The following is a 23,652-nucleotide window of genomic DNA, read 5'->3' as shown; positions in this document are numbered from 1 at the left end:
TCAAACAGACAGCATGCTAGCATGTGAAATGCGATCAGTTCTTTCAGACACGGCTCATGATGAATGGAGCCACACAAGGAGGACTGCAGCTATGCTGCACCCCGAGCCGAACTGGGAGAATGGCTACCTACCAAAGTGCTGCACACTCTCTTTTCACCCTCAGAGGCAGAAAAGAGGACTGCAAAGGACTCACGGGTCTCCCATGCTCTCCGCAAAGAGTCCCATTCCTCCTGCGGACCAAAGGTAACAACAAAAGCAGCTTTTTATTTGTAGAGCACACAACTTTTGGAAAATACACAGCTACAACTGTCCCCGCTTTAAGTGCTGTAAAGCACTTAAAGCGGGGACAGTTTTAGCTGTGTAATTTGAAAAACTTGCCTCTAAGTGCATAGATGATGAAGTTCGAATGGGGTAACTGTGTCCACTTGCGTTGAGCATTCTTTCAGTGAGAAAGGATTTGGTTACATTTTGACTCTTTAGCACTGATTCTCATTCTTGTCAATCAACTGGGAAATTTCTGTGTTAATTTCTAGCAGAGGTAATAGAGTTAGTCCAAAATCATAGGTGTATATAAGTCCAGGTGGACAAGTATGCCCAGAATCCCAGGCACTGAGCTGAAAAGGGGATCATTTCCCAGTGGGCCTCACGTCCCACAGAAACCGCTGTGCAAAAGTCGAGAAACAGATACAGAAAGTGACTGGCCTAAGGCTTGTCACTTGAATGTGAGTGGCTGAATGGGTGGCGGATGTTTGGAAATGAAATCCAAATCCCCTGACCTCTAATTTCAGAGGGTGCAGTGCCTCCCCAGTGCCCGATTTTAGAGTTAAACGTCTTAGCAAGAGCTTTACTGCACTGAAGTCACCCTGAAAAGACATCAGCTTCCATCCGCACAGTCATTGCCCCCTGGTCTCTAATGAGAGTTTGCCCAGTTAAAGTTGCAACATTGGGTTTAACGTGAGAGATCTTGACTTTCAGCCTGTAACTTTTGAAAAGGGTCGAGGTACTTAGGACTTCCTGCTACAAAGTAAGAGTCAAGGACCCTCTTCCGCAAAGAGGAGCTGGCCTTAGTGGGAAATGGAGAATGAGCTCCTTTAAATCACCGCTCTGTCACCAATCATTAAGAAAACTTTCCAAGAACATACATGTATCGTGTCTCCAGGAGGGCTGGGATTTGTGCAAGGTTCTGAGTAACATGCTACCACAGGAAGGTGGAGGTCCTGCTCAGCCCTAGAGACAGACACACACATGCAAACACACACACAGAAACCTTAGACACACAACTGGTAGTGTCGAGCAAAAGACTTAGCAGTATGAGGAGGGCACTGAACCCACCCATGCTCCAAAGAAGGAGAGGCCTTTCCCTGATCCACACGTGCATTCTCCCTCCTTCTCCCCCAAACCTGCCTCCTCCTCAAGCCCACGCATTAGTACATAGAATACGATTAGGCAGCGCTCTCAGGTTACAGAATTGTCAACGATGCTCTCGTTAAAACAACAGCACAGTCAAACAGACAGCATGCTAGCATGTGAAATGCGATCAGTTCTTTCAGACACGGCTCATGATGAATGGAGCCACACAAGGAGGACTGCAGCTATGCTGCGCCCCGAGCCGAACTGGGAGAATGGCTACCTACCAAAGTGCTGCACACTCTCATTTCACCCTCAGAGGCAGAAAAGAGGCGTGCAAAGGACTCACGGGTCTCCCATGCTCTCCGCAAAGGACTCCCATTCCTCCTGCGGACCAAAGGTAACAACAAAAGCAGCTTTTTATTTGTAGAGCACACAACTTTTGGAAAATACACAGCTAAAACTGTCCCCGCTTTAAGTGCTTTACAGCACTTAAAGCGGGGACAGTTTTAGCTGTGTAATTTGAAAAACTTGCCTCTAAGTGCATAGATGATGAAGTTCGAATGGGGGAACTGTGTCCACTTGCGTTGAGCATTCTTTCAGTGAGAAAGGATTTGGTTACATTTTGACTCTTTAGCACTGATTCTCATTCTTGTCAATCAACTGGGAAATTTCTGTGTTAATTTCTAGCAGAGGTAATAGAGTTAGTCCAAAATCATAGGTGTATATAAGTCCAGGTGGACAAGTATGCCCAGAATCCCAGGCACTGAGCTGAAAAGGGGATCATTTCCCAGTGGGCCTCACGTCCCACAGAAACCGCTGTGCAAAAGTCGAGAAACAGATACAGAAAGTGACTGGCCTAAGGCTTGTCACTTGAACGTGAGTGGCTGAATGGGTGGCGGATGTTTGGAAATGAAATCCAAATCCCCTGACCTCTAATTTCAGAGGGTGCAGTGCCTCCACAGTGCCCGATTTTAGAGTTAAACGTCTTAGCAAGAGCTTTACTGCACTGAAGTCACCCTGAAAAGACATCAGCTTCCATCCGCACAGTCATTGCCCCCTGGTCTCTAATGAGAGTTTGCCCAGTTAAAGTTGCAACATTGGGTTTAACGTGAGAGATCTTGACTTTCAGCCTGTAACTTTTGAAAAGGGTCGATGTACTTAGGACTTCCTGCTACAAAGTAAGAGTCAAGGACCCTCTTCCGTAAAGAGGAGCTGGCCTTAGTGTGAAATGGAGAATGAGCTCCTTTAAATCACCGCTCTGTCACCAATCATTAAGAAAACTTTCCAAGAACATACATGTATCGTGTCTCCAGGAGGGCTGGGATTTGTGCAAGATTCTGAGTAACATGCTACCACAGGAAGGTGGAGGTCCTGCTCAGCCCTAGAGACAGACACACACATGCAAACACACACACAGAAACCTTAGACACACAACTGGTAGTGTCGAGCCAAAGACTTAGCAGTATGAGGAGGGCACTGAACCCACCCATGCTCCAAAGAAGGAGAGGCCTTTCCCTGATCCACACGTGCATTCTCCCTCCTTCTCCCCCAAACCTGCCTCCTCCTCAAGCCCACGCATTAGTACATAGAATACGATTAGGCAGCGCTCTCAGGTTACAGAATTGTCAACGATGCTCTCGTTAAAACAACAGCACAGTCAAACAGACAGCATGCTAGCATGTGAAATGCGATCAGTTCTTTCAGACACGGCTCATGATGAATGGAGCCACACAAGGAGGACTGCAGCTATGCTGCGCCCCGAGCCGAACTGGGAGAATGGCTACCTACCAAAGTGCTGCACACTCTCATTTCACCCTCAGAGGCAGAAAAGTGGACTGCAAAGGACTCACGGGTCTTCCATGCTCTCCGCAAAGGACTCCCATTCCTCCTGCGGACCAAAGGTAACAACAAAAGCAGCTTTTTATTTGTAGAGCACACAACTTTTGGAAAATACACAGCTAAAACTGTCCCCGCTTTAAGTGCTTTACAGCACTTAAAGCGGGGACAGTTTTAGCTGTGTAATTTCAAAAACTTGCCTCTAAGTGCATAGATGATGGAGTTCGAATGGGGGAACTGTGTCCACTTGCGTTGAGCATTCTTTCAGTGAGAAAGGATTTGGTTACATTTCGACTCTTTAGCACTGATTCTCATTCTTGTCAATCAACTGTGAAATTTCTGTGTTAATTTCTAGCAGAGGTAATAGAGTTAGTCCAAAATCATAGGTGTATATAAGTCCAGGTGGACAAGTATACCCAGAATCCCAGGCACTGAGCTGAAAAGGGGATCATTTCCCAGTGGGCCTCACGTCCCACAGAAACCGCTGTGCAAAAGTCGAGAAACAGATACAGAAAGTGACTGGCCTAAGGCTTCTCACTTGAACGTGAGTGGCTGAATGAGTGGCGGATGGTTGGAAATGAAATCCAAATCCCCTGACCTGTAATTTCAGAGTGTGCAGTGCCTCCCCACTGCCCGATTTTAGAGTTAAACGTCTTAGCAAGAGCTTTACTGCACTGAAGTCACCCTGAAAAGACATTAGCTTCCATCCGCACAGTCATTGCCCCCTGGTCTCTAATGAGAGTTTGCCCAGTTAAAGTTGCAACATTGGGTTTAACGTGAGAGATCTTGACTTTCAGCCTGTAACTTTTGAAAAGGGTCGATGTACTTAGGGCTTCCTGCTACAAAGTAAGAGTCAAGGACCCTCTTCCGCAAAGAGGAGCTGGCCTTAGTGGGAAATGGAGAATGAGCTCCTTTAAATCACCGCTCTGTCACCAATCATTAAGAAAACTTTTCAAGAACATACATGTATCGTGTCTCCAGGAGGGCTGGGATTTGTGCAAGGTTCTGAGTAACATGCTACCACAGGAAGGTGGAGGTCCTGCTCAGCCCTAGAGACAGACACACACATGCAAACACACACACAGAAACCTTAGACACACAACTGGTAGTGTCGAGCCAAAGACTTAGCAGTATGAGGAGGGCACTGAACCCACCCATGCTCCAAAGAAGGAGAGGCCTTTCCCTGATCCACACGTGCATTCTCCCTCCTTCTCCCCCAAACCTGCCTCCTCCTCAAGCCCACGCATTATTACATAGAATACGATTAGGCAGCGCTCTCAGGTTACAGAATTGTCAACGATGCTCTCGTTAAAACAACAGCACAGTCAAACAGACAGCATGCTAGCATGTGAAATGCGATCAGTTCTTTCAGACACGGCTCATGATGAATGGAGCCACACAAGGAGGACTGCAGCTATGCTGCACCCCGAGCCGAACTCGGAGAATGGCTACCTACCAAAGTGCTGCACACTCTCATTTCACCCTCAGAGGCAGAAAAGAGGCCTGCAAAGGACTCACGGGTCTCCCATGCTCTCCGCAAAGGACTCCCATTCCTCCTGCGGACCAAAGGTAACAACAAAAGCAGCTTTTTATTTGTAGAGCACACAACTTTTGGAAAATACACAGCTAAAACTGTCCCCGCTTTAAGTGCTTTACAGCACTTAAAGCGGGGACAGTTTTAGCTGTGTAATTTGAAAAACTTGCCTCTAAGTGCAAAGATGATGAAGTTCGAATGGGGGAACTGTGTCCACTTGCGTTGAGCATTCTTTCAGTGAGAAATGATTTGGTTACATTTTGACTCTTTAGCACTGATTCTCATTCTTGTCAATCAACTGTGAAATTTCTGTGTTAATTTCTAGCAGAGGTAATAGAGTTAGTCCAAAATCATAGGTGTATATAAGTCCAGGTGGACAAGTATGCCCAGAATCCCAGGCACTGAGCTGAAAAGGGGATCATTTCCCAGTGGGCCTCACGTCCCACAGAAACCGCTGTGCAAAAGTCGAGAAACAGATACAGAAAGTGACTGGCCTAAGGCTTCTCACTTGAACGTGAGTGGCTGAATGAGTGGCGGATGGTTGGAAATGAAATCCAAATCCCCTGACCTGTAATTTCAGAGGGTGCAGTGCCTCCCCAATGCCCGATTTTAGAGTTAAACGTCTTAGCAAGAGCTTTACTGCACTGAAGTCACCCTGAAAAGACATTAGCTTCCATCCGCACAGTCATTGCCCCCTGGTCTCTAATGAGAGTTTGCCCAGTTAAAGTTGCAACATTGGGTTTAACGTGAGAGATCTTGACTTTCAGCCTGTAACTTTTGAAAAGGGTCGAGGTACTTAGGACTTCCTGCTACAAAGTAAGAGTCAAGGACCCTCTTCCGCAAAGAGGAGCTGGCCTTAGTGGGAAATGGAGAATGAGCTCCTTTAAATCACCGCTCTGTCACCAATCATTAAGAAAACTTTCCAAGAACATACATGTATCGTGTCTCCAGGAGGGCTGGGATTTGTGCAAGGTTCTGAGTAACATGCTACCACAGGAAGGTGGAGGTCCTGCTCAGCCCTAGAGACAGACACACACATGCAAACACACACACAGAAACCTTAGACACACAACTGGTAGTGTCGAGCCAAAGACTTAGCAGTATGAGGAGGGCACTGAACCCACCCATGCTCCAAAGAAGGAGAGGCCTTTCCCTGATCCACACGTGCATTCTCCCTCCTTCTCCCCCAAACCTGCCTCCTCCTCAAGCCCACGCATTATTACATAGAATACGATTAGGCAGCGCTCTCAGGTTACAGAATTGTCAACGATGCTCTCGTTAAAACAACAGCACAGTCAAACAGACAGCATGCTAGCATGTGAAATGCGATCAGTTCTTTCAGACACGGCTCATGATGAATGGAGCCACACAAGGAGGACTGCAGCTATGCTGCGCCCCGAGCCGAACTGGGAGAATGGCTACCTACCAAAGTGCTGCACACTCTCATTTCACCCTCAGAGGCAGAAAAGAGGACTGCAAAGGACTCACGGGTCTTCCATGCTCTCCGCAAAGGACTCCCATTCCTCCTGCGGACCAAAGGTAACAACAAAAGCAGCTTTTTATTTGTAGAGCACACAACGTTTGGAAAATACACAGCTAAAACTGTCCCCGCTTTAAGTGCTTTACTTAAAGCGGGGACAGTTTTAGCTGTGTAATTTGAAAAACTTGCCTCTAAGTGCATAGATGATGAAGTTCGAATGGGGGAACTGTGTCCACTTGCGTTGAGCATTCTTTCAGTGAGAAAGGATTTGGTTACATTTTGACTCTTTAGCACTGATTCTCATTCTTGTCAATCAACTGTGAAATTTCTGTGTTAATTTCTAGCAGAGGTAATAGAGTTAGTCCAAAATCATAGGTGTATATAAGTCCAGGTGGACAAGTATGCCCAGAATCCCAGGCACTGAGCTGAAAAGGGGATCATTTCCCAGTGGGCCTCACATCCCACAGAAACCGCTGTGCAAAAGTCGAGAAACAGATACAGAAAGTGACTGGCCTAAGGCTTCTCACTTGAACGTGAGTGGCTGAATGAGTGGCGGATGGTTGGAAATGAAATCCAAATCCCCTGACCTCTAATTTCAGAGGGTGCAGTGCCTACCCCAATGCCCGATTTTAGAGTTAAACGTCTTAGCAAGAGCTTTACTGCACTGAAGTCACCCTGAAAAGACATCAGCTTCCATCCGCACAGTCATTGCCCCCTGGTCTCTAATGAGAGTTTGCCCAGTTAAAGTTGCAACATTGGGTTTAACGTGAGAGATCTTGACTTTCAGCCTGTAACTTTTGAAAAGGGTCGATGTACTTAGGGCTTCCTGCTACAAAGTAAGAGTCAAGGACCCTCTTCCGCAAAGAGGAGCTGGCCTTAGTGGGAAATGGAGAATGAGCTCCTTTAAATCACCGCTCTGTCACCAATCATTAAGAAAACTTTCCAAGAACATACATGTATCGTGTCTCCAGGAGGGCTGGGATTTGTGCAAGGTTCTGAGTAACATGCTACCACAGGAAGGTGGAGGTCCTGCTCAGCCCTAGAGACAGACACACACATGCAAACACACACACAGAAACCTTAGACACACAACTGGTAGTTTCGAGCCAAAGACTTAGCAGTATGAGGAGGGCACTGAACCCACCCATGCTCCAAAGAAGGAGAGGCCTTTCCCTGATCCACACGTGCATTCTCCCTCCTTCTCCCCCAAACCTGCCTCCTCCTCAAGCCCACGCATTATTACATAGAATACGATTAGGCAGCGCTCTCAGGTTACAGAATTGTCAACGATGCTCTCGTTAAAACAACAGCACAGTCAAACAGACAGCATGCTAGCATGTGAAATGCGATCAGTTCTTTCAGACACGGCTCATGATGAATGGAGCCACACAAGGAGGACTGCAGCTATGCTGCACCCCGAGCCGAACTGGGAGAATGGCTACCTACCAAAGTGCTGCACACTCTCTTTTCACCCTCAGAGGCAGAAAAGAGGACTGCAAAGGACTCACGGGTCTCCCATGCTCTCCGCAAAGACTCCCATTCCTCCTGCGGACCAAAGGTAACAACAAAAGCAGCTTTTTATTTGTAGAGCACACAACTTTTGGAAAATACACAGCTACAACTGTCCCCGCTTTAAGTGCTTTACAGCACTTAAAGCGGGGACAGTTTTAGCTGTGTAATTTGAAAAACTTGCCTCTAAGTGCATAGATGATGAAGTTCGAATGGGGTAACTGTGTCCACTTGCGTTGAGCATTCTTTCAGTGAGAAAGGATTTGGTTACATTTTGACTCTTTAGCACTGATTCTCATTCTTGTCAATCAACTGTGAAATTTCTGTGTTAATTTCTAGCAGAGGTAATAGAGTTAGTCCAAAATCATAGGTGTATATAAGTCCAGGTGGACAAGTATGCCCAGAATCCCAGGCACTGAGCTGAAAAGGGGATCATTTCCCAGTGGGCCTCACGTCCCACAGAAACCGCTGTGCAAAAGTCGAGAAACAGATACAGAAAGTGACTGGCCTAAGGCTTGTCACTTGAATGTGAGTGGCTGAATGGGTGGCGGATGTTTGGAAATGAAATCCAAATCCCCTGACCTCTAATTTCAGAGGGTGCAGTGCCTCCCCAGTGCCCGATTTTAGAGTTAAACGTCTTAGCAAGAGCTTTACTGCACTGAAGTCACCCTGAAAAGACATCAGCTTCCATCCGCACAGTCATTGCCCCCTGGTCTCTAATGAGAGTTTGCCCAGTTAAAGTTGCAACATTGGGTTTAACGTGAGAGATCTTGACTTTCAGCCTGTAACTTTTGAAAAGGTTCGAGGTACTTAGGACTTCCTGCTACAAAGTAAGAGTCAAGGACCCTCTTCCGCAAAGAGGAGCTGGCCTTAGTGGGAAATGGAGAATGAGCTCCTTTAAATCACCGCTCTGTCACCAATCATTAAGAAAACTTTCCAAGAACATACATGTATCGTGTCTCCAGGAGGGCTGGGATTTGTGCAAGGTTCTGAGTAACATGCTACCACAGGAAGGTGGAGGTCCTGCTCAGCCCTAGAGACAGACACACACATGCAAACACACACACAGAAACCTTAGACACACAACTGGTAGTGTCGAGCCAAAGACTTAGCAGTATGAGGAGGGCACTGAACCCACCCATGCTCCAAAGAAGGAGAGGCCTTTCCCTGATCCACACGTGCATTCTCCCTCCTTCTCCCCCAAACCTGCCTCCTCCTCAAGCCCACGCATTATTACATAGAATACGATTAGGCAGCGCTCTCAGGTTACAGAATTGTCAACGATGCTCTCGTTAAAACAACAGCACAGTCAAACAGACAGCATGCTAGCATGTGAAATGCGATCAGTTCTTTCAGACACGGCTCATGATGAATGGAGCCACACAAGGAGGACTGCAGCTATGCTGCGCCCCGAGCCGAACTGGGAGAATGGCTACCTACCAAAGTGCTGCACACTCTCATTTCACCCTCAGAGGCAGAAAAGTGGACTGCAAAGGACTCACGGGTCTTCCATGCTCTCCGCAAAGGACTCCCATTCCTCCTGCGGACCAAAGGTAACAACAAAAGCAGCTTTTTATTTGTAGAGCACACAACTTTTGGAAAATACACAGCTAAAACTGTCCCCGCTTTAAGTGCTTTACAGCACTTAAAGCGGGGACAGTTTTAGCTGTGTAATTTGAAAAACTTGCCTCTAAGTGCAAAGATGATGAAGTTCGAATGGGGGAACTGTGTCCACTTGCGTTGAGCATTCTTTCAGTGAGAAAGGATTTGGTTACATTTTGACTCTTTAGCACTGATTCTCATTCTTGTCAATCAACTGTGAAATTTCTGTGTTAATTTCTAGCAGAGGTAATAGAGTTAGTCCAAAATCATAGGTGTATATAAGTCCAGGTGGACAAGTATGCCCAGAATCCCAGGCACTGAGCTGAAAAGGGGATCATTTCCCAGTGGGCCTCACGTCCCACAGAAACCGCTGTGCAAAAGTCGAGAAACAGATACAGAAAGTGACTGGCCTAAGGCTTCTCACTTGAACGTGAGTGGCTGAATGAGTGGCGGATGGTTGGAAATGAAATCCAAATCCCCTGACCTGTAATTTCAGAGTGTGCAGTGCCTCCCCAATGCCCGATTTTAGAGTTAAACGTCTTAGCAAGAGCTTTACTGCACTGAAGTCACCCTGAAAAGACATTAGCTTCCATCCGCACAGTCATTGCCCCCTGGTCTCTAATGAGAGTTTGCCCAGTTAAAGTTGCAACATTGGGTTTAACGTGAGAGATGTTGACTTTCAGCCTGTAACTTTTGAAAAGGGTCGATGTACTTAGGGCTTCCTGCTACAAAGTAAGAGTCAAGGACCCTCTTCCGCAAAGAGGAGCTGGCCTTAGTGGGAAATGGAGAATGAGCTCCTTTAAATCACCGCTCTGTCACCAATCATTAAGAAAACTTTCCAAGAACATACATGTATCGTGTCTCCAGGAGGGCTGGGATTTGTGCAAGGTTCTGAATAACATGCTACCACAGGAAGTTGGAGGTCCTGCTCAGCCCTAGAGACAGACACACACATGCAAACACACACACAGAAACCTTAGACACACAACTGGTAGTGTCGAGCAAAAGACTTAGCAGTATGAGGAGGGCACTGAACCCACCCATGCTCCAAAGAAGGAGAGGCCTTTCCCTGATCCACACGTGCATTCTCCCTCCTTCTCCCCCAAACCTGCCTCCTCCTCAAGCCCACGCATTATTACATAGAATACGATTAGGCAGCGCTCTCAGGTTACAGAATTGTCAACGATGCTCTCGTTAAAACAACAGCACAGTCAAACAGACAGCATGCTAGCATGTGAAATGCGATCAGTTCTTTCAGACACGGCTCATGATGAATGGAGCCACACAAGGAGGACTGCAGCTATGCTGCGCCCCGAGCCGAACTGGGAGAATGGCTACCTACCAAAGTGCTGCACACTCTCATTTCACCCTCAGAGGCAGAAAAGAGGACTGCAAAGGACTCACGGGTCTCCCATGCTCTCCGCAAAGGACTCCCATTCCTCCTGCGGACCAAAGGTAACAAGAAAAGCAGCTTTTTATTTGTAGAGCACACAACTTTTGGAAAATACACAGCTAAAACTGTCCCCGCTTTAAGTGCTTTACAGCACTTAAAGCGGGGACAGTTTTAGCTGTGTAATTTGAAAAACTTGCCTCTAAGTGCATAGATGATGAAGTTCGAATGGGGGAACTGTGTCCACTTGCGTTGAGCATTCTTTCAGTGAGAAAGGATTTGGTTACATTTCGACTCTTTAGCACTGATTCTCATTCTTGTCAATCAACTGGGAAATTTCTGTGTTAATTTCTAGCAGAGGTAATAGAGTTAGTCCAAAATCATAGGTGTATATAAGTCCAGGTGGACAAGTATGCCCAGAATCCCAGGCACTGAGCTGAAAAGGGGATCATTTCCCAGTGGGCCTCACGTCCCACAGAAACCGCTGTGCAAAAGTCGAGAAACAGATACAGAAAGTGACTGGCCTAAGGCTTGTCACTTGAACGTGAGTGGCTGAATGGGTGGCGGATGTTTGGAAATGAAATCCAAATCCCCTGACCTCTAATTTCAGAGGGTGCAGTGCCTCCACAGTGCCCGATTTTAGAGTTAAACGTCTTAGCAAGAGCTTTACTGCACTGAAGTCACCCTGAAAAGACATCAGCTTCCATCCGCACAGTCATTGCCCCCTGGTCTCTAATGAGAGTTTGCCCAGTTAAAGTTGCAACATTGGGTTTAACGTGAGAGATCTTGACTTTCAGCCTGTAACTTTTGAAAAGGGTCGATGTACTTAGGACTTCCTGCTACAAAGTAAGAGTCAAGGACCCTCTTCCGCAAAGAGGAGCTGGCCTTAGTGGGAAATGGAGAATGAGCTCCTTTAAATCACCGCTCTCTCACCAATCATTAAGAAAACTTTCCAAGAACATACATGTATCGTGTCTCCAGGAGGGCTGGGATTTGTGCAAGGTTCTGAGTAACATGCTACCACAGGAAGGTGGAGGTCCTGCTCAGCCCTAGAGACAGACACACACATGCAAACACACACACAGAAACCTTAGACACACAACTGGTAGTGTCGAGCCAAAGACTTAGCAGTATGAGGAGGGCACTGAACCCACCCATGCTCCAAAGAAGGAGAGGCCTTTCCCTGATCCACACGTGCATTCTCCCTCCTTCTCCCCCAAACCTGCCTCCTCCTCAAGCCCACGCATTATTACATAGAATACGATTAGGCAGCGCTCTCAGGTTACAGAATTGTCAACGATGCTCTCGTTAAAACAACAGCACAGTCAAACAGACAGCATGCTAGCATGTGAAATGCGATCAGTTCTTTCAGACACGGCTCATGATGAATGGAGCCACACAAGGAGGACTGCAGCTATGCTGCGCCCCGAGCCGAACTGGGAGAATGGCTACCTACCAAAGTGCTGCACACTCTCATTTCACCCTCAGAGGCAGAAAAGAGGCCTGCAAAGGACTCACGGGTCTCCCATGCTCTCCGCAAAGGACTCCCATTCCTCCTGCGGACCAAAGGTAACAACAAAAGCAGCTTTTTATTTGTAGAGCACACAACTTTTGGAAAATACACAGCTAAAACTGTCCCCGGATTAAGTGCTTTACAGCACTTAAAGCGGGGACAGTTTTAGCTGTGTAATTTGAAAAACTTGCCTCTAAGTGCAAAGATGATGAAGTTCGAATGGGGGAACTGTGTCCACTTGCGTTGAGCATTCTTTCAGTGAGAAATGATTTGGTTACATTTTGACTCTTTAGCACTGATTCTCATTCTTGTCAATCAACTGTGAAATTTCTGTGTTAATTTCTAGCAGAGGTAATAGAGTTAGTCCAAAATCATAGGTGTTTATAAGTCCAGGTGGACAAGTATGCCCAGAATCCCAGGCACTGAGCTGAAAAGGGGATCATTTCCCAGTGGGCCTCACGTCCCACAGAAACCGCTGTGCAAAAGTCGAGAAACAGATACAGAAAGTGACTGGCCTAAGGCTTCTCACTTGAACGTGAGTGGCTGAATGAGTGGCGGATGGTTGGAAATGAAATCCAAATCCCCTGACCTGTAATTTCAGAGTGTGCAGTGCCTCCCCAATGCCCGATTTTAGAGTTAAACGTCTTAGCAAGAGCTTTACTGCACTGAAGTCACCCTGAAAAGACATTAGCTTCCATCCGCACAGTCATTGCCCCCTGGTCTCTAATGAGAGTTTGCCCAGTTAAAGTTGCAACATTGGGTTTAACGTGAGAGATCTTCACTTTCAGCCTGTAACTTTTGAAAAGGGTCGATGTACTTAGGGCTTCCTGCTACAAAGTAAGAGTCAAGGACCCTCTTCCGCAAAGAGGAGCTGGCCTTAGTGGGAAATGGAGAATGAGCTCCTTTAAATCACCGCTCTGTCACCAATCATTAAGAAAACTTTTCAAGAACATACATGTATCGTGTCTCCAGGAGGGCTGGGATTTGTGCAAGGTTCTGAGTAACATGCTACCACAGGAAGGTGGAGGTCCTGCTCAGCCCTAGAGACAGACACACACATGCAAACACACACACAGAAACCTTAGACACACAACTGGTAGTTTCGAGCCGAAGACTTAGCAGTATGAGGAGGGCACTGAACCCACCCATGCTCCAAAGAAGGAGAGGCCTTTCCCTGATCCACACGTGCATTCTCCCTCCTTCTCCCCCAAACCTGCCTCCTCCTCAAGCCCACGCATTATTACATAGAATACGATTAGGCAGCGCTCTCAGGTTACAGAATTGTCAACGATGCTCTCGTTAAAACAACAGCACAGTCAAACAGACAGCATGCTAGCATGTGAAATGCGATCAGTTCTTTCAGACACGGCTCATGATGAATGGAGCCACACAAGGAGGACTGCAGCTATGCTGCACCCCGAGCCGAACTGGGAGAATGGCTACCTACCAAAGTGCTGCACACTCTCTTTTCACCCTCAGAGGCAGAAAAGAGGACTGCAAAGGACTCACGGGTCTCCCATGCTCTCCGCAAAGAGTCCCATTCCTCCTGCGGACCAAAGGTAACAACAAAAGCAGCTTTTTATTTGTAGAGCACACAACTTTTGGAAAATACACAGCTACAACTTTCCCCTTTTAAGTGCTTTACAGCACTTAAAGCGGGGACAGTTGTAGCTGTGTAATTTGAAAAACTTGCCTCTAAGTGCATAGATGATGAAGTTCGAATGGGGTAACTGTGTCCACTTGCGTTGAGCATTCTTTCAGTGAGAAAGGATTTGGTTACATTTTGACTCTTTAGCACTGATTCTCATTCTTGTCAATCAACTGGGAAATTTCTGTGTTAATTTCTAGCAGAGGTAATAGAGTTAGTCCAAAATCATAGGTGTATATAAGTCCAGGTGGACAAGTATGCCCAGAATCCCAGGCACTGAGCTGAAAAGGGGATCATTTCCCAGTGGGCCTCACGTCCCACAGAAACCGCTGTGCAAAAGTCGAGAAACAGATACAGAAAGTGACTGGCCTAAGGCTTGTCACTTGAATGTGAGTGGCTGAATGGGTGGCGGATGTTTGGAAATGAAATCCAAATCCCCTGACCTCTAATTTCAGAGGGTGCAGTGCCTCCCCAGTGCCCGATTTTAGAGTTAAACGTCTTAGCAAGAGCTTTACTGCACTGAAGTCACCCTGAAAAGACATCAGCTTCCATCCGCACAGTCATTGCCCCCTGGTCTCTAATGAGAGTTTGCCCAGTTAAAGTTGCAACATTGGGTTTAACGTGAGAGATCTTGACTTTCAGCCTGTAACTTTTGAAAAGGGTCGAGGTACTTAGGACTTCCTGCTACAAAGTAAGAGTCAAGGACCCTCTTCCGCAAAGAGGAGCTGGCCTTAGTGGGAAATGGAGAATGAGCTCCTTTAAATCACCGCTCTGTCACCAATCATTAAGAAAACTTTCCAAGAACATACATGTATCGTGTCTCCAGGAGGGCTGGGATTTGTGCAAGGTTCTGAGTAACATGCTACCACAGGAAGGTGGAGGTCCTGCTCAGCCCTAGAGACAGACACACACATGCAAACACACACACAGAAACCTTAGACACACAACTGGTAGTGTCGAGCCAAAGACTTAGCAGTATGAGGAGGGCACTGAACCCACCCATGCTCCAAAGAAGGAGAGGCCTTTCCCTGATCCACACGTGCATTCTCCCTCCTTCTCCCCCAAACCTGCCTCCTCCTCAAGCCCACGCATTATTACATAGAATACGATTAGGCAGCGCTCTCAGGTTACAGAATTGTCAACGATGCTCTCGTTAAAACAACAGCACAGTCAAACAGACAGCATGCTAGCATGTGAAATGCGATCAGTTCTTTCAGACACGGCTCATGATGAATGGAGCCACACAAGGAGGACTGCAGCTATGCTGCGCCCCGAGCCGAACTGGGAGAATGGCTACCTACCAAAGTGCTGCACACTCTCATTTCACCCTCAGAGGTAGAAAAGTGGACTGCAAAGGACTCACGGGTCTTCCATGCTCTCCGCAAAGGACTCCCATTCCTCCTGCGGACCAAAGGTAACAACAAAAGCAGCTTTTTATTTGTAGAGCACACAACTTTTGGAAAATACACAGCTAAAACTGTCCCCGCTTTAAGTGCTTTACAGCACTTAAAGCGGGGACAGTTTTAGCTGTGTAATTTGAAAAACTTGCCTCTAAGTGCATAGATGATGAAGTTCGAATGGGGGAACTGTGTCCACTTGCGTTGAGCATTCTTTCAGTGAGAAAGGATTTGGTTACATTTTGACTCTTTAGCACTGATTCTCATTCTTGTCAATCAACTGGGAAATTTCTGTGTTAATTTCTAGCAGAGGTAATAGAGTTAGTCCAAAATCATAGGTGTATATAAGTCCAGGTGGACAAGTATGCCCAGAATCCCAGGCACTGAGCTGAAAAGGGGATCATTTCCCAGTGGGCCTCACATCCCACAGAAACCGCTGTGCAAAAGTCGAGAAACAGATACAGAAAGTGACTGGCCTAAGGCTTCTCACTTGAACGTGAGTGGCTGAATGAGTGGCGGATGGTTGGAAATGAAATCCAAATCCCCTGACCTCTAATTTCAGAGGGTGCAGTGCCTACCCCAATGCCCGATTTTAGAGTTAAACGTCTTAGCAAGAGCTTTACTGCACTGAAGTCACCCTGAAAAGACATCAGCTTCCATCCGCACAGTCATTGCCCCCTGGTCTCTAATGAGAGTTTGCCCAGTTAAAGTTGCAACATTGGGTTTAACGTGAGAGATCTTGACTTTCAGCCTGTAACTTTTGAAAAGGGTCGATGTACTTAGGGCTTCCTGCTACAAAGTAAGAGTCAAGGACCCTCTTCCGCAAAGAGGAGCTGGCCTTAGTGGGAAATGGAGAATGAGCTCCTTTAAATCACCGCTCTGTCACCAATCATTAAGAAAACTTTCCAAGAACATACATGTATCGTGTCTCCAGGAGGGCTGGGATTTGTGCAAGGTTCTGAGTAACATGCTACCACAGGAAGGTGGAGGTCCTGCTCAGCCCTAGAGACAGACACACACATGCAAACACACACACAGAAACCTTAGACACACAACTGGTAGTTTCGAGCCAAAGACTTAGCAGTATGAGGAGGGCACTGAACCCACCCATGCTCCAAAGAAGGAGAGGCCTTTCCCTGATCCACACGTGCATTCTCCCTCCTTCTCCCCCAAACCTGCCTCCTCCTCAAGCCCACGCATTATTACATAGAATACGATTAGGCAGCGCTCTCAGGTTACAGAATTGTCAACGATGCTCTCGTTAAAACAACAGCACAGTCAAACAGACAGCATGCTAGCATGTGAAATGCGATCAGTTCTTTCAGACACGGCTCATGATGAATGGAGCCACACAAGGAGGACTGCAGCTATGCTGCGCCCCGAGCCGAACTGGGAGAATGGCTACCTACCAAAGTGCTGCACACTCTCATTTCACCCTCAGAGGCAGAAAAGAGGCCTGCAAAGGACTCACGGGTCTCCCATGCTCTCCGCAAAGGACTCCCATTCCTCCTGCGGACCAAAGGTAACAACAAAAGCAGCTTTTTATTTGTAGAGCACACAACTTTTGGAAAATACACAGCTAAAACTGTCCCCGCTTTAAGTGCTTTACAGCACTTAAAGCGGGGACAGTTTTAGCTGTGTAATTTGAAAAACTTGCCTCTAAGTGCAAAGATGATGAAGTTCGAATGGGGGAACTGTGTCCACTTGCGTTGAGCATTCTTTCAGTGAGAAATAATTTGGTTACATTTTGACTCTTTAGCACTGATTCTCATTCTTGTCAATCAACTGTGAAATTTCTGTGTTAATTTCTAGCAGAGGTAATAGAGTTAGTCCAAAATCATAGGTGTATATAAGTCCAGGTGGACAAGTATGCCCAGAATCCCAGGCACTGAGCTGAAAAGGGGATCATTTCCCAGTGGGCCTCACGTCCCACAGAAACCGCTGTGCAAAAGTCGAGAAACAGATACAGAAAGTGACTGGCCTAAGGCTTCTCACTTGAACGTGAGTGCTGAATGAGTGGCGGATGGTTGGAAATGAAATCCAAATCCCCTGACCTGTAATTTCAGAGTGTGCAGTGCCTCCCCAATGCCCGATTTTAGAGTTAAACGTCTTAGCAAGAGCTTTACTGCACTGAAGTCACCCTGAAAAGACATTAGCTTCCATCCGCACAGTCATTGCCCCCTGGTCTCTAATGAGAGTTTGCCCAGTTAAAGTTGCAACATTGGGTTTAACGTGAGAGATCTTGACTTTCAGCCTGTAACTTTTGAAAAGGGTCGATGTACTTAGGGCTTCCTGCTACAAAGTAAGAGTCAAGGACCCTCTTCCGCAAAGAGGAGCTGGCCTTAGTGGGAAATGGAGAATGAGCTCCTTTAAATCACCGCTCTGTCACCAATCATTAAGAAAACTTTCCAAGAACATACATGTATCGTGTCTCCAGGAGGGCTGGGATTTGTGCAAGGTTCTGAGTAACATGCTACCACAGGAAGGTGGAGGTCCTGCTCAGCCCTAGAGACAGACACACACATGCAAACACACACACAGAAACCTTAGACACACAACTGGTAGTGTCGAGCCAAAGACTTAGCAGTATGAGGAGGGCACTGAACCCACCCATGCTCCAAAGAAGGAGAGGCCTTTCCCTGATCCACACGTGCATTCTCCCTCCTTCTCCCCCAAACCTGCCTCCTCCTCAAGCCCACGCATTAGTACATAGAATACGATTAGGCAGCGCTCTCAGGTGACAGAATTGTCAACGATGCTCTCGTTAAAACAACAGCACAGTCAAACAGACAGCATGCTAGCATGTGAAATGCGATCAGTTCTTTCAGACACGGCTCATGATGAATGGAGCCACACAAGGAGGACTGCAGCTATGCTGCGCCCCGAGCCGAACTGGGAGAATGGCTACCTACCAAAGTGCTGCACACTCTCATTTCACCCTCAGAGGCAGAAAAGAGGACTGCAAAGGACTCACGGGTCTCCCATGCTCTCCGCAAAGGACTCCCATTCCTCCTGCGGACCAAAGGTAACAACAAAAGCAGCTTTTTATTTGTAGAGCACACAACTTTTGGAAAATACACAGCTAAAACTGTCCCCGCTTTAAGTGCTTTACAGCACTTAAAGCGGGGACAGTTTTAGCTGTGTAATTTGAAAAACTTGCCTCTAAGTGCATAGATGATGAAGTTCGAATGGGGGAACTGTGTCCACTTGCGTTGAGCATTCTTTCAGTGAGAAAGGATTTGGTTACATTTTGACTCTTTAGCACTGATTCTCATTCTTGTCAATCAACTGTGAAATTTCTGTGTTAATTTCTAGCAGAGGTAATAGAGTTAGTCCAAAATCATAGGTGTATATAAGTCCAGGTGGACAAGTATGCCCAGAATCCCAGGCACTGAGCTGAAAAGGGGATCATTTCCCAGTGGGCCTCACGTCCCACAGAAACCGCTGTGCAAAAGTCGAGAAACAGATACAGAAAGTGACTGGCCTAAGGCTTGTCACTTGAACGTGAGTGGCTGAATGGGTGGCGGATGTTTGGAAATGAAATCCAAATCCCCTGACCTCTAATTTCAGAGGGTGCAGTGCCTCCACAGTGCCCGATTTTAGAGTTAAACGTCTTAGCAAGAGCTTTACTGCACTGAAGTCACCCTGAAAAGACATCAGCTTCCATCCGCACAGTCATTGCCCCCTGGTCTCTAATGAGAGTTTGCCCAGTTAAAGTTGCAACATTGGGTTTAACGTGAGAGATCTTGACTTTCAGCCTGTAACTTTTGAAAAGGGTCGATGTACTTAGGACTTCCTGCTACAAAGTAAGAGTCAAGGACCCTCTTCCGCAAAGAGGAGCTGGCCTTAGTGGGAAATGGAGAATGAGCTCCTTTAAATCACCGCTCTGTCACCAATCATTAAGAAAACTTTCCAAGAACATACATGTATCGTGTCTCCAGGAGGGCTGGGATTTGTGCAAGATTCTGAGTAACATGCTACCACAGGAAGGTGGAGGTCCTGCTCAGCCCTAGAGACAGACACACACATGCAAACACACACACAGAAACCTTAGACACACAACTGGTAGTGTCGAGCCAAAGACTTAGCAGTATGAGGAGGGCACTGAACCCACCCATGCTCCAAAGAAGGAGAGGCCTTTCCCTGATCCACACGTGCATTCTCCCTCCTTCTCCCCCAAACCTGCCTCCTCCTCAAGCCCACGCATTATTACATAGAATACGATTAGGCAGCGCTCTCAGGTTACAGAATTGTCAACGATGCTCTCGTTAAAACAACAGCACAGTCAAACAGACAGCATGCTAGCATGTGAAATGCGATCAGTTCTTTCAGACACGGCTCATGATGAATGGAGCCACACAAGGAGGACTGCAGCTATGCTGCACCCCGAGCCGAACTCGGAGAATGGCTACCTACCAAAGTGCTGCACACTCTCATTTCACCCTCAGAGGCAGAAAAGAGGCCTGCAAAGGACTCACGGGTCTCCCATGCTCTCCGCAAAGGACTCCCATTCCTCCTGCGGACCAAAGGTAACAACAAAAGCAGCTTTTTATTTGTAGAGCACACAACTTTTGGAAAATACACAGCTAAAACTGTCCCCGCTTTAAGTGCTTTACAGCACTTAAAGCGGGGACAGTTTTAGCTGTGTAATTTGAAAAACTTGCCTCTAAGTGCAAAGATGATGAAGTTCGAATGGGGGAACTGTGTCCACTTGCGTTGAGCATTCTTTCAGTGAGAAATGATTTGGTTACATTTTGACTCTTTAGCACTGATTCTCATTCTTGTCAATCAACTGTGAAATTTCTGTGTTAATTTCTAGCAGAGGTAATAGAGTTAGTCCAAAATCATAGGTGTATATAAGTCCAGGTGGACAAGTATGCCCAGAATCCCAGGCACTGAGCTGAAAAGGGGATCATTTCCCAGTGGGCCTCACGTCCCACAGAAACCGCTGTGCAAAAGTCGAGAAACAGATACAGAAAGTGACTGGCCTAAGGCTTCTCACTTGAACGTGAGTGGCTGAATGAGTGGCGGATGGTTGGAAATGAAATCCAAATCCCCTGACCTGTAATTTCAGAGGGTGCAGTGCCTCCCCAATGCCCGATTTTAGAGTTAAACGTCTTAGCAAGAGCTTTACTGCACTGAAGTCACCCTGAAAAGACATTAGCTTCCATCCGCACAGTCATTGCCCCCTGGTCTCTAATGAGAGTTTGCCCAGTTAAAGTTGCAACATTGGGTTTAACGTGAGAGATCTTGACTTTCAGCCTGTAACTTTTGAAAAGGGTCGAGGTACTTAGGACTTCCTGCTACAAAGTAAGAGTCAAGGACCCTCTTCCGCAAAGAGGAGCTGGCCTTAGTGGGAAATGGAGAATGAGCTCCTTTAAATCACCGCTCTGTCACCAATCATTAAGAAAACTTTCCAAGAACATACATGTATCGTGTCTCCAGGAGGGCTGGGATTTGTGCAAGGTTCTGAGTAACATGCTACCACAGGAAGGTGGAGGTCCTGCTCAGCCCTAGAGACAGACACACACATGCAAACACACACACAGAAACCTTAGACACACAACTGGTAGTGTCGAGCCAAAGACTTAGCAGTATGAGGAGGGCACTGAACCCACCCATGCTCCAAAGAAGGAGAGGCCTTTCCCTGATCCACACGTGCATTCTCCCTCCTTCTCCCCCAAACCTGCCTCCTCCTCAAGCCCACGCATTAGTACATAGAATACGATTAGGCAGCGCTCTCAGGTGACAGAATTGTCAACGATGCTCTCGTTAAAACAACAGCACAGTCAAACAGACAGCATGCTAGCATGTGAAATGCGATCAGTTCTTTCAGACACGGCTCATGATGAATGGAGCCACACAAGGAGGACTGCAGCTATGCTGCGCCCCGAGCCGAACTGGGAGAATGGCTACCTACCAAAGTGCTGCACACTCTCATTTCACCCTCAGAGGCAGAAAAGAGGACTGCAAAGGACTCACGGGTCTCCCATGCTCTCCGCAAAGGACTCCCATTCCTCCTGCGGACCAAAGGTAACAACAAAAGCAGCTTTTTATTTGTAGAGCACACAACTTTTGGAAAATACACAGCTAAAACTGTCCCCGCTTTAAGTGCTTTACAGCACTTAAAGCGGGGACAGTTTTAGCTGTGTAATTTGAAAAACTTGCCTCTAAGTGCATAGATGATGAAGTTCGAATGGGGGAACTGTGTCCACTTGCGTTGAGCATTCTTTCAGTGAGAAAGGATTTGGTTACATTTTGACTCTTTAGCACTGATTCTCATTCTTGTCAATCAACTGGGAAATTTCTGTGTTAATTTCTAGCAGAGGTAATAGAGTTAGTCCAAAATCATAGGTGTATATAAGTCCAGGTGGACAAGTATGCCCAGAATCCCAGGCACTGAGCTGAAAAGGGGATCATTTCCCAGTGGGCCTCACGTCCCACAGAAACCGCTGTGCAAAAGTCGAGAAACAGATACAGAAAGTGACTGGCCTAAGGCTTGTCACTTGAACGTGAGTGGCTGAATGGGTGGCGGATGTTTGGAAATGAAATCCAAATCCCCTGACCTCTAATTTCAGAGGGTGCAGTGCCTCCACAGTGCCCGATTTTAGAGTTAAACGTCTTAGCAAGAGCTTTACTGCACTGAAGTCACCCTGAAAAGACATCAGCTTCCATCCGCACAGTCATTGCCCCCTGGTCTCTAATGAGAGTTTGCCCAGTTAAAGTTGCAACATTGGGATTAACGTGAGAGATCTTGACTTTCAGCCTGTAACTTTTGAAAAGGGTCAATGTACTTAGGACTTCCTGCTACAAAGTAAGAGTCAAGGACCCTCTTCCGCAAAGAGGAGCTGGCCTTAGTGGGAAATGGAGAATGAGCTCCTTTAAATCACCGCTCTGTCACCAATCATTAAGAAAACTTTCCAAGAACATACATGTATCGTGTCTCCAGGAGGGCTGGGATTTGTGCAAGATTCTGAGTAACATGCTACCACAGGAAGGTGGAGGTCCTGCTCAGCCCTAGAGACAGACACACACATGCAAACACACACACAGAAACCTTAGACACACAACTGGTAGTGTCGAGCCAAAGACTTAGCAGTATGAGGAGGGCACTGAACCCACCCATGCTCCAAAGAAGGAGAGGCCTTTCCCTGATCCACACGTGCATTCTCCCTCCTTCTCCCCCAAACCTGCCTCCTCCTCAAGCCCACGCATTATTACATAGAATACGATTAGGCAGCGCTCTCAGGTTACAGAATTGTCAACGATGCTCTCGTTAAAACAACAGCACAGTCAAACAGACAGCATGCTAGCATGTGAAATGCGATCAGTTCTTTCAGACACGGCTCATGATGAATGGAGCCACACAGGGAGGACTGCAGCTATGCTGCGCCCCGAGCCGAACTGGGAGAATGGCTACCTACCAAAGTGCTGCACACTCTCATTTCACCCTCAGAGGCAGAAAAGTGGACTGCAGAGGACTCACGGGTCTTCCATGCTCTCCGCAAAGGACTCCCATTCCTCCTGCGGACCAAAGGTAACAACAAAAGCAGCTTTTTATTTGTAGAGCACACAACTTTTGGAAAATACACAGCTAAAACTGTCCCCGCTTTAAGTGCTTTACAGCACTTAAAGCGGGGACAGTTTTAGCTGTGTAATTTGAAAAACTTGCCTCTAAGTGCATAGATGATGGAGTTCGAATGGGGGAACTGTGTCCTCTTGCGTTCAGCATTCTTTCAGTGAGAAAGGATTTGGTTACATTTCGACTCTTTAGCACTGATTCTCATTCTTGTCAATCAACTGTGAAATTTCTGTGTTAATTTCTAGCAGAGGTAATAGAGTTAGTCCAAAATCATAGGTGTATATAAGTCCAGGTGGACAAGTATACCCAGAATCCCAGGCACTGAGCTGAAAAGGGGATCATTTCCCAGTGGGCCTCACGTCCCACAGAAACCGCTGTGCAAAAGTCGAGAAACAGATACAGAAAGTGACTGGCCTAAGGCTTCTCACTTGAACGTGAGTGGCTGAATGAGTGGCGGATGGTTGGAAATGAAATCCAAATCCCCTGACCTGTAATTTCAGAGTGTGCAGTGCCTCCCCAATGCCCGATTTTAGAGTTAAACGTCTTAGCAAGAGCTTTACTGCACTGAAGTCACCCTGAAAAGACATTAGCTTCCATCCGCACAGTCATTGCCCCCTGGTCTCTAATGAGAGTTTGCCCAGTTAAAGTTGCAACATTGGGTTTAACGTGAGAGATCTTGACTTTCAGCCTGTAACTTTTGAAAAGGGTCGATGTACTTAGGGCTTCCTGCTACAAAGTAAGAGTCAAGGACCCTCTTCCGCAAAGAGGAGCTGGCCTTAGTGGGAAATGGAGAATGAGCTCCTTTAAATCA

This window comes from Aotus nancymaae, unplaced genomic scaffold (assembly GCF_030222135.1).
Source record: "Aotus nancymaae isolate 86718 unplaced genomic scaffold, 86718_ANA_hifiasm-v0.15.2.pri h1tg000062l, whole genome shotgun sequence".
Taxonomy (NCBI): Eukaryota; Metazoa; Chordata; class Mammalia; order Primates; family Aotidae; genus Aotus; species Aotus nancymaae.
The sequence above is the reverse complement of the archived record's forward strand: the minus strand, read 5'-3'. Positions refer to the sequence as shown.